General features: G+C 41.8%; 1 protein-coding gene across 1 annotated transcript in view; it reads right to left on the reverse strand.

Moving 5' to 3' along the window:
- OVCH2 (ovochymase 2) overlaps positions 1-15,463 on the reverse strand; it is a 996,115-nt gene that overhangs the window by 187,964 nt on the left and 792,688 nt on the right. The window lies entirely within an intron of this gene.

The raw sequence follows: 15,463 nt of genomic DNA on the forward strand, positions 1-15,463 counted from the left end.
GGGGCACCATAGACCAGTGCTTAAACCTGGCGCTTATAACAGAAAAATATACCAGGATGAAGGAGGGGAAAATATATATGGCTTTCATGGACCTGTCAGCAGCGCTCGACTGCGTGGTCCATGAAAAGCTATGAGCTATAATGGGGGAAATGGGGGTTGACCCAGCCATATTATATTTTATCAGACAACTGTTCTCCAACCCGATGGCCTTGGTCCGATATACTAAAAATGGGGGCTGCACACGCTCATTTGAAATCGCCAGAGGAGTAAGGCAGGGATGCGTCCTTGCTCCATTCCTCTTCTCCATTTACACAAACGGAGTACAAAACGCTCTCATCAAGGCTACAAGAGAATTTCCCATGTTTAATTCAAAACTCCTATCAATCCTGGCATATGCAGATGATGCTGTGTTGATCGCTAGGACAGGCCACAGTCTATAACACCTGATATCTTCATATGTATCCTTTATGGATTCAATAGACCTAAGAGTAAACCACACTAAGTCCTTTGCAGTAATAGTGGGAGCAAGAAAAAGAGATAGAACTCCCTATTTACATGTGGAGAAGGAGAGAATAGAGGTGGTTGACTCCTTCCGCTATTTGGGGGTATTCTTTGATAAGGAATTATCGTGTTCAAGGTTAGTGGGAGGAAGAAAGGGGGTAATGGAAAGAATCCTTTCTGCTGTAAAATCATTTGCCAAAAAACTAGGGGCTAGCACGGAGGAGCCACCGTAATTTGCTATGTTAAAGATTTCCAAGAAAGGATCCGAGACTTTTATTGGAAATCTTTAACATAGCAAATTACGGTGGCTCCTCCGTGCTGAATCATAAGCACAGATGTTTTAAGGCAGGTAACAATAATAGAAAGTTTACAACACAAGCCTAGGATTTTTCTTGCATAGAAATATAGGTAACTGTGAATATTCTGTTCTTCTCCTTATATAAAAGGTCTCACACAACTAGAAGAAACAGATTGATACTAATCTCCGGTCGATCTAGAAGTCGTTTTATTGATAAAAATGTCTATGAAAGGTATTTGTTTATAAAATCTGGGCAACGTGGAAGACACTGTTAATTATTTAGTTGACCCCCCCTTCTTTTATTTAAACCAAGAGTGTGCATGGGAGGGATCAAAAGGTTCCCCCTATACAATGAGAGATTAATGAGGATACTGGGCATTAAGAAAATAAGAGTCCAAATGCTATGTATGTACTACTGTATATATATATTCTTTATAAAACAAGACATCTAAAATATTGTTTTTTAATTTTTAGATAACAAGTCAATTGTCAAATGTCCTGATGAAGGTGTGACTATTGTAAACAGACACCGAAACGCCGCGTCGACTCTTTCCTTTGACTGTTTTTTAACAAAATATTTTTTATGATGATAATCACTTGAATAATGTCTTTTTAATTTATTAGATTGTAACCCTAATAGGGAGGTACTATAATAACTTGTGCTAATTGTTTTTATATTTCTGGTGGATTTGTTTATTGATTAATGTCTTGGTATACAGTATGATGAGTGCTCAATATGCCTTTGCAACTCTATTCCAATTGAAATTAGGGACTCCGCTCAGACCATAATCTCCCCACACTCCTGTGTAAAGTCAATATCTCTGACCTATCTTGCAAATACAAACCACAGGGTCTCATTTTTTGTACTGTAGACGTCACAAACCCACAACATAGATTAATATTGTTGAGATTCCGGCTGAATATGATTCCGCTCATGTTAGGTTACCCTGATAAAACTTATAATCAAGCATATTTAATTTTGTGGCTATGTGACAAATTGTCTAGACAAACTGATTTGCACTTAGTTTTATTCTGCAGTCTTTAAAAGAAGGAAAGGAATGACTACTTAAAGCCGCCTTAAAGAAAATGAATTTCAATCAATGCCGGGTGGCATTATTTTTCTTAAAAGGCCTATTTGATCCCTTGACATGTTTTTCATAAGCTTCGTTTCTGTGGGCCTGCATAAAAAAAAGAAAAAAGAGGGAGATGGTAACAATAAATGGGTTTGCAGCTTGAAAATTGTTTGAAACTTTTTGGGGTCTGACAGTGCAATAACAGATTTTATATTATGAAAAGCCTTGATTGTTTTGAATTTTTTAACTATAGATGAATTGAATTATAATATTGCCTAAAAGGAAAAATGAATATTGTAAATAGGCTTTATTTTATCTCGTAATTTTATCTTTACTTTTATGATCATTTTGCTTTTGATCGAATAACGTTTTTTGACTATGACTGATATTTGATGTAATAATGGAATCGAGAAAAGAAGCGTGACCATCAAGCATGATGAACATAAGTACGTTACATAGATGTTAAATGTAACAGGTTTTAAGGGTCTGTCTGTACTTTGATTTTGTTATGTGCCCTGTCTAAAATAAGACCACAATGGGTGAAGATTTCCTTGATTGCCTAGAATTCCCTGTCATAGATGGTACATTTGCATTATCTACTGGTCAGAGTACCGGAGGAATATACTACTGGACAAAATGCTTCTTCTTTGGGTGTCATTGGGATAATACTGCCAATGTTTTAAAGGAAGGATTGATGTTTGCCTAATGAAGGATCAGAACATCATAAAGATTTTAAGTAAACTAAAGAAGGCAAATTTGTGTTTCCTCTACGACGGACATAAGATTCTTTTCACAGCTAGGTTGATAATAGATCAAATAATAATGGGAAAATCCTTGGTAAAATGTTAGTGAACATTTCTACAAACAAAGATGTTCAAAAAATGTTAGTAAAAGTTGTTGAAACCTACAAACAACTGGATTGCCTTGAAATTACTAGGGCAAGGTCACTCTAGCACACCTTGCAATTTGGTGGTATCAATTACAACACCTTTCTCTGAACTTTGAAATCCTAAAAAGAAGATCTCTGACCCTTCAAACTGACATTTCTCTGAGTAAAGGAGATGACTTCCCAATCACGTGAGCGGTTCCCTGACATGTTCCCAATGTTAATATTTAATCTAGAAAATGTGTAAGATGTCATCAAAATATACTGCCATAACAGTCTCCAGCAAAAATCTCTGAAAATGTTGATCACAAAGTGGTGGAAGATGGAGGGGGCACTGTTCTGGCTGAATAGCATGACCACAAATTTATAGTGTCTATATTGTGTATTGAACACTGTCTTCCACTCATTTCTCACTAGATCCAAACAAGATTGTATGCTGTTCTGAGCCCTATATTGGAGAAAACCATGGCTGACTTCATCTGTTTCACCAAAAACTATATAAGGGGGAGATAGTGATTTGTAATTGTGATGGCATTCATTGCAAGGTGGATTATTTGTAGGGTTAAGTATGTACCTATCACTAAGGACAAATTCTTTATTGTATAGTTAATTAAAACCATCACAATGTTCCAATACATAAAATCCAATTTCTCTGCATGTTAAGACCATCACAATATTTCAATACAAAATATCATATTTTTCTGTATGTTAAAATATACCCCAATGTTAAAAAGTAAGATTGTTTTGTGCAAAACATTATCATGTACTTCATTGTCTCTTTTTTCAGCTATATAACTCTAAAGAGGCTGTGAGGAGCAGCTAAGCAATCCTTGTGGCCTATAACATTGTTTTGTTAAGTTCTCAAAACAGGTTACAATTTTTATCAGTTTGCAGATTAATTGCAGATCCTTTGAGTCCAGACTTTTTAGTATTGCTGATCTGCAGGTGCGGCTTCCTCTTCCATTAAACTCTCTCCTCAGCAAATAACGCAGGTGGGACTCTAACACTGGGCAAATACAGATTAGATGTATGGAGTTCTATGCTGGTGACCTACATAGGCTGCATGCTTTTGAGCACTGGAACTTCCAGTTCGGAAGATCAGCATTGGAAGGCAGTTTCCCCATGCATAGTTGTAAGAATTTGGTTTTCAGGTAAGGGGAAAAAGCGAGGCCCAGGTATGTCGCTGGCTTGAGCCTATTGTAGGAGTGTAATACCATCCATGCGTAGGCATGTCCACTCAACATAGCTTTGTGTTCCATTAGTGAGTGTGTTTTTGCCTCCTTTTTCATAATTGACTGGAAAGAAGGTAAAGGTAGTTTCTGATCCCAGAGATCTGCCATCCTTGTTATTCGCAATGAGGCGTTTAAATACTTTGATTTTGAATCGTTTTGCAAAGCTTCCCAGAGTGCTGAATTGATTTCTTGATCACAATTAATTTAAATTTTGTACTAGGTTTTGATTGACTCATACCTTCTGTACAGTGCATGTTGCTGTAGTGCAAACTCTAGACGTACCTGAGCAGGTGAAGCGTTGCATGGTAAACGGAATTCTCTTTTGTACACTCGAGTTTGGATGTTGTTTAGAATTGCTACGCTGTTTCCGCGATGAACAATTGCTTCCATAGGCGATGGTTGGGAGTAGTTTTGCTTTCATGACTGCGAGTACTGGAGTTAACAGTGGACCTTTTAACAATTTGGATATGCTGCAAAACGCAAAAAGTAAAGCGGTACTCTTTTTTTGTATAGCCTCAAAATGCATGGAGAATGAAAACCTTCGATCCGAATAAATTCCAAGATATTTATAGCTGGTATCCACCTCTGATTTTGCGTTGTTAATTGCAAATGTTATCTGCTTGGGTAGTGTATGAGTAATGATCATGACCTTTGGTTTTTTTGTATTAATTTCCAACAGGTTTGCTTTGGTTTACTCGGCTAATTCATTTATTGATCGTTGCAGACCGATTCTCGTCTGGCTAAGGAAGACGACGTTGTCTGCGTAGGACAGGTGTGTTAATGGCAATGTGCCCAGACGTGGCGGATGTGAATTGACCCCGTCAAGCCTTGGTGTTAAATCGGCCATAAATAGATTAAACAGGTGCAGGGCCAAGACACATCCTTGCTTTTTCCCCTCATTTGTTTAGATTTTCCTTGTTAACCTCTGTCTGTCCGCGATTTTGACCCACATCCAGGTGTTGGTGTAAAGATCCATCATTGGATTCAGAATTGTGTCCGGTAGACCATACTGCTTCAATTTAGCCCATAGTGTGCTTCGGCTGACCCGGTCAAATGCCGCCTTAAAATTCACAAAGCATAGATATAATGCTTGTCATTGTCGTAGACTTTTGTCGGCCAGTAGCCCTATTGCTAATGCATTTGTAATTGTGCCAGTGCCTAGTCAGACCAATTAATCAGATCTGTTAGGATCAATGATGCATAATATTTGGCCTCTGCGTCTATTAATGCAATCAGTCGATAATTTGCGGGGTCTGAGCACTCCCTCCCTTATATATATTGGACTGATTATTGCACCTCTACAGCTCTCTGGGATGCAACTGGATGTGACAATTAGCTGGAACTGTGCATCTTGCTTGCCCAATAGTTGGGGTCTTGTTTATAAATAGCCTGAGGTACTCCATTCGGACCTGGTGTGCTATGAAGCCAACATTTTCTCATGATTTGTAAAATGTCTGCTTCAGTAAGGGAAAAGTTTGATTGCAGTGTACCCACAAACTGCAGTGTGCCGTTTCCTGCTATTTTGGTCATTATAGTAGGCTTATCTTTCTTGGTACTATGGTTAGTTATGACCATTACTGGTTTTTGCATTTCCTCTATAGTAGTTGCAGCGAGGTTCGATCGGTCCACTATTTTAATTGAAGTACCTACCAAAAGCAATAAGGCCACCAACACAATATAAGGTCCAGGCAAGGTTTCAATAAACCATTCCCTTGCTCAGCCCTTAGTAGCTGGCAACAAGCAGACAGGCTTAACTTAGGAGAGAGGTTTGTAAAGCATTTAAAAACACCCATACAGTAAATAAGTAAGACATAGAGAAAACAATAAAAATCTAAAACCAATTTATAAAAAAAGAAAGTATCTTTATTTTTAAAATAATACCAAAACAACAAAATCTAATGCAGGGAACCGGAGATATCAATTTTTAAAGAATGAACAATTTCTACTGCTTAAAAAACAATAGCGCCAAATTGGAACATCTAGTCATGCTCGACCGGGACTAAGTCAAAGTTTGAGGCCGACAGCTATGGAGCCCTGGTCGGATACACTAAGCAGAAGGCCTCAGTCAAAATGTTACCTTCTGATTTGGAAAATTTGACGCTGAGCAGCCACTCCAGCAGTCTGGATTCGCAGTGGCTTTGTTGGCTAGGTTTAGCTGGAGCCCCCAGTCATCTCCTGGAAATCTTGAGCTCCGGAGCTTCAGCGGGATGAATCTGAAATCCAGGCCGGGTTGCAGTGTGAAATAGTCGGCTTGACTCTTGATGTCGGGTCAGTCACCATATGGAGCTTTTTCCAAAACTTGCTCCAAACTTCTGGAACTTCTTCCTGAAATTCCTCTTGAGGGTTCAACGTGTCCACAATACATATCCAAGGTTCCAGAATCACTGAGTTGCTCCTCAGAAGTTGGGACTACAGTTTTCCTAATGCACCTGGCCAAATCGTTTAAAGTCCAGCTGAAGGCGATCAGCTGGGTTCTTCTTGCTGGAGATGTTGCAGGTGGAGCTCTTTTAACCTGCTGCCTTCAGGGAGTCCACTCCTTCTCTGTTTCAAGCAAGGCAAAGTCCTTAGGGCTGTAATTCATAAATGTGCAGCAGGTGCAGTCATTCAGACTGCGATCCTCCTGGTGCAGGCTAGGGTTCTGGCAGGGCAGTCTTTAGTCTTTCTTGTAGTTTCAGGTGTCAGATCTGAGTTGCTCTACAGCTCTCCCATATTTATCCAGTGTTATGGGACGACCAGAGGGGGGGTCACCCACAACTAATTGGGTACAAGGTGCCTCCCAAAAGTATGACAGCTTCCTCCAAAGTATGACACATTATTGTCCCCCAAAGCACAGTACTTTAAAATTCAAGATGGGGAGTATTTCGCCTTGACATTAAGATCTGGCTAAGCCAGCCTATTGGTGTAGTTCATTTCCCTTAACACTCACCTTCCAGACATCCTGCAAATTCCATTCCTGGGGCTCCCATCTAGCTGGGGGGTACAGGAAGAGGGGATGGGCATGGCTTGCAGCCTTACTGTTCTGCTCTCTTTGAGGATCCATTTGTTTACCCAGCCCCCTTCCCTGTCTGTTCTCTGCAGCTGTAGATCTCCACTACCATATAACCTCTGTCTCTTTGCAGATCACTTATCACCTCATCAAAGCAGTTTGGCTCAGACAGGCAAGACTGGCCAAACAGGAGAGGCGGCTAGAGTTCTCTAACTTTTCTGAACTAGTTATGATAAATTCAACACCTGTAAGTTGTTTGATTTATCATTACCAATCTTTTAAGTCCTTGAAATATTATTTTAGCTCACTCCAGTCAATTTGTATTAAAGTATTCCTGTGTTAGCGCATGGAGCTGAGCTAAAATGCTACAATGGGGAAAACAAAATTGTTGGTTGTTTCCTCACAAGGGCATATAAAACATCTTTTAAAATGTCCCTGCTTATTTTTACATGGCACTCTATCCCGAGGACACTTAGTATAGACCTTAGAAGTCACTTATATGTAAAAATAAGGTTGTTTCCTAATTTGTAAACACCTTTAAATATAACATTGAATTTGCAAATAAGGTAAGTTTAAAAGCAGCTTGCAAAACAGACTGACTTTTAAAATGACAGCAGGCAACACATCAGTGCATACTCAAGTGCATTAAATCTGCTGGGCCAATACATCTAAATGCCCTACCATATACTAGAGACTTACAGGTTGTTTGTCAGTACTAATTGTTATTGCACCTAATTAACAGATACCTTTTAATCAGAGCACTGGCCCTGGTTAGCAGGGCCTATGGCATTGCCAGAGTCAGTTACCAAAAACATGAAGGTGATCAGGGCAAAAAGGATGACTTCCCCACAGTATTACATTCGGGGTAATCAATACACTGCGAATACTCCAATTTCATCTTGGGTATGAAAAAGTTGGAGGTCCCTGCTGGGGAAACAGAATATTTAATGAACAGCTGTTGCACTTGGCCCTTTTGGCAGGTTCACCCCTAAACTTTTTACCTTTTAATGGGAGCTGATACTAGTATTTTCTGGCTTCTGCGCACTTTAGCCCTGTGTCGCAGTGTAAAGTGCATACATACTCTCAGTGTGTGTGGTGAGACTGGCCTGCCCTCCCATAGGAATGCATTGGGGATATGTGTGTCCATGGTAATTCCTGGTGTGAGAGGAGTGCAGGGGCGAGTTTGGTATGTGCAAACTCGTGAGAATAAATGCTGCGCAATGGTGTGCACACATTTATTGTGTCTGGTGGAGAAGTGCCACTTTTAGATGTTGGCATTTCTGTGTGTTGTGTGTCTGCCTGCCTGATGTGGAGTGCATGTCTGGCTTGTGATTGACAGGGGTGGGCTGTGTGCTTGGCTCCAGGAGCCAGGATGGGTCTGCCCGGTGGTAAATAGGGAGATCTGCATGTAGAAAGGCTGGAGATGTTGCACCTGGGACCTGAATAGGGCTGTGCCTTCCCTCCACAATGCTGGCTCCACCCCCTGTTGTGCGTCTGAACACCTGTCCCCCACCTGACAAAGGGGAGAGGAGCTGAGCACAACAAAGTGCTCCAAAACTCCCCTAAACCAGTTGCATCGGGGTTTCCCCCAGCCCAGTTCTCGGTGAACAAAGGAAAAGTGTGTATAAAAGAAGGGGCTGTGACCCCATGAAAATGGTTCTCTTTTGGATCCGGAACGAGGGGGGCTTGCTCCTGGTGGGGCCCAGGAGCGACCGCCGTGGGGGCTGCCTCCTTGCTGGAGGTCCCTGTGTTCTGGTCCCTGGGCCAGACCACAGTTTGTTCCCTGATGCCGCCAAGACTTCTTGGACCTTTTTCTTCCCTTTGACTTTGCCAAGGCTTGCTACAGCCTTCCAGCGCCCTGGGAGCGTTTTATCCGGAGCTTTTGCCTAGGAGAGGGATGCCCGGGGGCTGAGCAGCACTGCGCTGCAGCCCTGGCTGAGGGAATCCCCCTCGTATGGATTCCCCCCTCCTTCTGAGCTTTGCTGGTGCCCCCCCGCCTGGCTACTTACTAGGTATTTTTGGCGGGAGCCTACCCCGCTTATTGCCTTAGTTTCTAATGAGGGTGCCCACCCACCGATTTAATTATTTTTATGCGCGGGTGCCCACCCAGTGACTTTGCTTTTATTTGTATGCGTGAGTACCCACCACGTGACTTTGACGGTAATTAAAGCTGGTGCCCACCCCGCTGCATATTTTTAATCTCGAGGCAGCCTAACCCTAGTTTTCCGCCGAGATAGGAAATCACCGCCGCGGCCTGTGGGGCCTAACCCGAAGTCAGGCGCCCCTTGCCCGGGACGAGGGTGGGGCCTGAAATCCAGCCAGAAGAAGGAGGCGGCAGCCTGGAGCCTTGCTGGCTCCACACTAGAAGTCCCGGTCCCGAGGCGCAGGACCGGGTGAGCATGGCGCCTGAGGAAGGCAGGGCTCCCATAAGGAGAGAGAGCCCCGCAAGAGCCGCAGCCTGTTCCCGCGGGGGTGCATGAGGCACATTGCCAGTACCTGCCCCTGCCGCATCCAGAGAGAGGAGTCCCCTGCGCAGGAGCCCGGTGAGTAAGGGCTGGGCAGGGGGCATGGCTGCTCCAACGGGGGCCACTGTGTTTCAGAACCCGTGTGGCTCTAGCGATGGGCCCATGTTTCAAATTTCGAGTTCCCCGAGCAGGAGTCCAACAGTGGGGCCATGTTTATTTTAAGAGCCCAGTGTGGCTCCAACAGGTGACATGTTTATTTGAAGAGCCCCAGAGGGGCCCATGCTGGTCCCCGTGTCTGGGGCCATATCCAGGCACCTTGTCAGCGCCTGGGTGGCCCCTCTTGCGAGAGGGCCGCCCCAACGACAGGAAACATGTTTATTTTCAGAGCCAGATGGCTCCAGCGCTTTACAGTATTTGTTTTAGAGCCCAAGCGGCTCCAACGCTCACATCATTATTTTCAGAAGCCAGTGCGCTCCATGGGGGCATCATTTGTCTACAGAACCCCGTGTGGCTCCACCGTTTGCGCCATTACTTCCAGATCCGGTTGGCTCCCACGTGGACATATTTGTTTAAAAGGCCATTGAGAGCCCATGCTTCATTTCACTATTTACAGCTGTGCAGCAATTAGTGCCAGCTGCACCGTTTAGGCGCACAGTTCTTTTGGGGTCTTGTGAAGTCAAGAGTGAGATGCACTCCTTTGCCCCATACAAGTAGTGGGCAGCTGCAACGTTTAGGTTTGCTCAGTGGCGCACACTTGACCTTCGCTGCCTAGGCAGCAGACCTGTCTCTTTGGACATAGAGCATTTGAGCCCCTTTCGAGATGGCCAGTTGGCCAGGGGGACAATTAGATTTATAGGGCGCCAGGCCCTCAAGTTATGTGGTGCTAGGAAATGTAATGTATGTAGTATGATCACGCACCCTGTGTTATACCTCTAAATGTAGGTTTATGATTATGAGGTTGTTTTGCATATCATGGTTTATGCTAGTGAAATTGTTTCACTGTGTGATTTACGTCGCTAATGTGAGTTATGCTTAGGAGGTTAAGGTCTAATGCGTTTAGACTTGTGAGAGAATTGCATAATGTGTTTTTGCTGGTGAGTTTGGCGCAGAATGTAATTTGCGCCTGATGTGATACTGAGCATAATGTAGTTTATGTCACAGGCTGATGTTAAGTACAGTGATTACCAGTGGTTACTGGTTGTATGTTTATGATCTGTTTTACTATTACCAAGTTCGCTTTGTTCTGACTGTGGCCCTGTCATGTGTATATAATCCCTTGTGAATATTGCCCATGCCAGTTGGCACAATGTATGTTATGTGTTTACTATTCTAATGTGTTATGAGAATACAAAGGCTATTTTTTTATATAACCTTGTGTGAAGTTCCTTTTGTTGTGTGCCTGGGATGCTGTTGCTGTGTGCGTGCGCAAATGCTTTACACATAAATAAATAAATCGTAAATCATACGCTCTTATATAGCGCCTTATCACCGTAAGGTCTCAAGGCGCTTGCTTTGGGAACCCGTCCTGGTCTTTCCCAAGAGATTACCCCTACTGGGCATCCCCAAGGTGAAGACCAGGCATCCCATCGCGGTGGGGCCGTAGTGGAGCTTAAGCAAGCTATTGCCCAGAGTTGCAGAGTGTGAACCCACGATTCGAGTAGGCACCGAGGCGAGAATTATCGAGTCCGTGGACATTATGAGCTCAAGACCCTGCCGCGTCGGGAATTGAACCCTGGTCCCGGGTCTGACCTCTGCATCAGGGTCTGCCTCCTCTAACCGGTGAGCCACACTTCTCCACATGGCCTCCTGTATAAGCCTGACTGCTCATGCCAAGCTACCAAGGGGGTGAGCAGGGGTTATCTTGGGCGTGCAAACTCCCTTGCCCTGACTAGAGTGGTAGTTTCTGCCTGGCTTTAGCACAAGCCTTGGCCAACCAGAAATCCAATTTCTAACAACAGCTTATACAGATTTTTGCTTTATTATTGCTTTAAAACTTCCTCCTCTTTTACAGTCATAGCCTGTTGGGGAGGGTGACTAAAAGCTCCCTTTTATTGAAGACATCAATGGAGGTAGCATATGCTGCAGGAACAGGATCGCCCTTGCCATTGTTTCCTTCTGACTTCGGTGAAACAGATTTTTAGAGTGTAAAACATTTGAACTCTTGATTTTTTGTTGGTGAAGATGGAGAAGAACACCATTCTAAACAGTAAGGAGTAGAAAGTGGAATGGTGGGAATCTTCCTGTTGAGCTCTGGATTATGCAGCTTCAACCAAGTAGTTCCTAAGACACCGGGGGAAGCAGGAGAGATAGTGGCATCAAAGTGAATAGTTTCCACATATCTGCTAAGAATGCTCTTTAAAAGAGACTGTATTTCTTAATGCCCTGCTGTCCCTGGCATAGACCAATTACTTGAATAGCTTCTGGTTCCTCTGTAGTCTTAGTAGGAATGGTATGTTGCAGCTGAAAGACACGGCCCGTGAAAAAAAACAGTGTAGAGAAAAATAGGACCTCATAGACTGGTAGTGAGAATTTGTAAATGTGAATGTGAATAAGTACAAAGTCTGAAATGTTCTATTTTCCTCCGAAGTAAGGGTCTTCCTAACATCTCCCAACTTCATCATTTTTTCACTCACATGAATATAATGGATTCCCCAATACGTTTTACATGCGGCTAACGGGAAGGAGAGATTCCCAATTCCTGCAGCTTTTGAAAATGCTACCATGGTATAACGTCCCCCTGAATTTCTAAAAAAATAACTACAAGGATAGTCCATTACTGGGTTTGCCTTGCAGACATTTGAAGAGGAGGTGTCATCTGATTAATGGGATTTAACAAAACCACACTCTGCTTGCTAGCAGTCATGAGGTTGATCTGGACCACTTCTTGAAGTGGGTTCTCAGCGGGATCCATGTTGGATATTATTGCCTGGCAAACCATCAAGATTTGACAAAATTTTCTGAGAATCCCTGCCCTTCTTGAGTCACTCTAAAGGTATCAAAAACTCAAATATCTAACCAAAGAAAGAAGGTTAAATGGGAAGAAAAAGAAAAGACACAGCGCTTACTGGGGTTTTTGCATTGTGAAGACTACCCGATATGGACAGTCATTGTAAATAGGATAGTGTGAAGACTGGATTTCAGGTAGTGAATGCAGGTAAAGGTCAAAGGCGAAGACTCAAAATGTCAGTGAACAAGAGAAGAGATATTCACTGGCAATAATGAGACCAAATGTTGACAAGGATACCATTGATGATCTCAAGGAGCAGAAGACTCCAGAACAGCAACAGGTGGTTTGAAGGACAAGCAACATAATAAACAATGAAAGGTAACATGCTCTGAGGGAAAGGAGTGACAATTAACTCAAGTAGGATTCATGAAGAGGGAAAACACCAAAAGTGATAGGAACTACTATTGGGTGTAAGAACTGAGTAAAAGCAGAGAGATAATACAACAACAAATCGTTGCTAGGCAATGAGATATGTGCCATGTGGTTAAGTACTGTGAATAAATTAAAATTATGTTAAGCCAATAATGAGTGTTGTTATTCTTTTCTGTAGGTCTGTAGGTTTTTCTTACAAGTGGAAGGATGTTAATTCATCAGAAGAACTAGAGCTAAATTGGCAGAAACTGAGCAAGTCAAATGCATGTAAATGAAAAACTGAACTGTTGCACATTTGTAAACTGGTAGAGTTAATAGCTAGAGTCTTCTATCCTATATTTTAGTTAACATGTACCGAGTATTATATATTAAACCTTTACCGTACTATGTCTCTTAAATTATACTGCTCTTACTGTCCTAGAAAATATTAACACTATTTCAAATGTAGCCAATGGTAGGTATGCAATTGAATACAGAGAAACTAAATTAGTAGTTTCAGGTAAGACCTATTATTAAGTTTTATATAGGGTTTGTAGTTTTCAGGTGAGACCTGTTATAACTTATTAAAAAAACTACAAAATGTTTTTTTGTTTTTCAATAGCAACTGGAAAACACTGAATTTCCCTGTACTATTAATGCTTTCACACCATCTGGTTTCAAAACAGCGTAAGTGCAGTCCCTAAGCAAGCATTTTCCCTTGATGGATGCTACTACAGTGACCTACTTGGGCCACAGTAAGTCAGTTAATATGCCCTTCTGACCATCTGCAAGATATCTGGATCCCTATGACCTACTTCCTCTTACAGCTTGAGAACATTGCACACCTCATATGGTTTGAGCTCTTTAGTGCACGTTTCTGTAAAGTAGACAGCAGACTCACTGCTGAACTATCAGCGGGTTCTCAATCCAAGTCAAGGAGTGCCACTATGATTTCATGCTCCTTTGACAAGTGGGGAGGGTGGGGGGTCAGGAGAGCATTTCGTTCTAAAAGCTCAGTGTAGTAATGTGCTTATTATTTATATATTTATCTTGTACATAGTTGTAGTTCTCCTTTAAGGATTAGTTACTGAAGAGCTTGTTGTTTCTTGAAGTAGCTCCATGGTGATGAAATATTGTTGTGTGGAGAATGGTCAGTTGAACCTGACTGATTGAACTTGATGGATGGGATCTTTTACCTCTACAATAAGCTTGCTTTATTTTCAACACTTCTGCATCAGAAATCCTTATTTCCTGACTTTTACACTGGTGTCGAGGATGGGATACAACTGTGAAGAGTAGAGAAGCTGGATTGATATATATTTCTTTGTTTTTTGTTTTGAGGTATTACATTTTAGAAGATCTCAATATCTAAGATATCTACTTCAGGATGGGAAATGAACCAACTGGACTTCTCTGTAAGTGAATTCTTACTTTTATCTGGCGTCACTGTTTTCCATAAAAAAAAAAAACACGAGCATCTCCATGACGCTGAGAATCTTTGTTATTCCGTGATCCCTAACAGAGCTTTGTTCTCCGTGTAGTAAAAGCTTCCGTTTCTGGAGTGATGTCTCAGCATTCTGATGTCACATGCATACGTGATGACCATTTTATTTACTTTTGTTTTGAGAGCTTAATCGGACCTGAGGATATCGGAGCTGCAAGACATTTCAATTCTACAAATATTTCTAAGAGTATTTTTCCTGAATAAGAAGATTTTCTCAAGTAAGACTTGTAAAAATAAGGAGTTTTATAAACTTTAAACTGTGTTCTTGTGGTATCTTGTATTTAGTGCCATGCATCTTTCCTACTTCCCTGCCTTGCTGCTCAGCCAGAGTGCATGTGTTATGGAATGCTGGTGCATGTGATGTAATGGAATGTTGGGAATGCCTGGTGGATGAGTGTCAGTTGGGATTATGGGCTGAGCAGCAAGGCAGGGAAGTAGGAAAGATGCATGGCACTAAATACAAGATACCACACATCTTCCCTTTTTGCCAATAAAAAACAAGGAAAAGCAAGCTGCCCACAAAATCCTAAACAGGACAGCAAAGAGCATGTAACATTAAGAAATAAATTAATGCATAGTATGAAATTGCATTAAACATCACAATAAAGAAGGAGAAGACAATGCAAAGATAAATCAATCATGAATCAATAACGACATAACGACATGACAGTTCTTCCACCTGCTCGAAAACGGAACGTACTTTTACTGTACTTGAATAAGTAATACAGCAGCGCCACACAGTGGATTTTCTTTTAATTTGAAATGTTTATGCTGTTCTCACTTTGATCTTAACATGTTTTAAGAGGAGGATTATTTAGAACTTTACTTTGGTTTTTTAAGGTGCAGTTTTATGGAAAATGTGTTCAATATTCTGATTTTGCTTTGCTTGCAGGTTTCCTTCAAACTGTGATTCTTAATGATTTCTCTTTTCATTTCAAGGAACAAAAGTGAGAATATCTCTATAACTCTAACAATTATTGTGTTGTTTTGCATTGTAGTCTCATTTTAGGTTAGCTTAGTTCTCTCAAACCTAACCTGTTCTAGACCTAACATTTTAGAGAATTCATTATGCAGAACATTGCTACCCCTCCATTCTTTATATCAAACCCTGGAGATCCACCTATTAGGTTGCAAAAATGGAAAAAGGTATTTGAGAGGTA

The sequence above is a fragment of the Lissotriton helveticus genome, chromosome 3_1, assembly GCF_964261635.1.
Source record: "Lissotriton helveticus chromosome 3_1, aLisHel1.1, whole genome shotgun sequence".
NCBI lineage: Eukaryota > Metazoa > Chordata > Amphibia > Caudata > Salamandridae > Lissotriton > Lissotriton helveticus.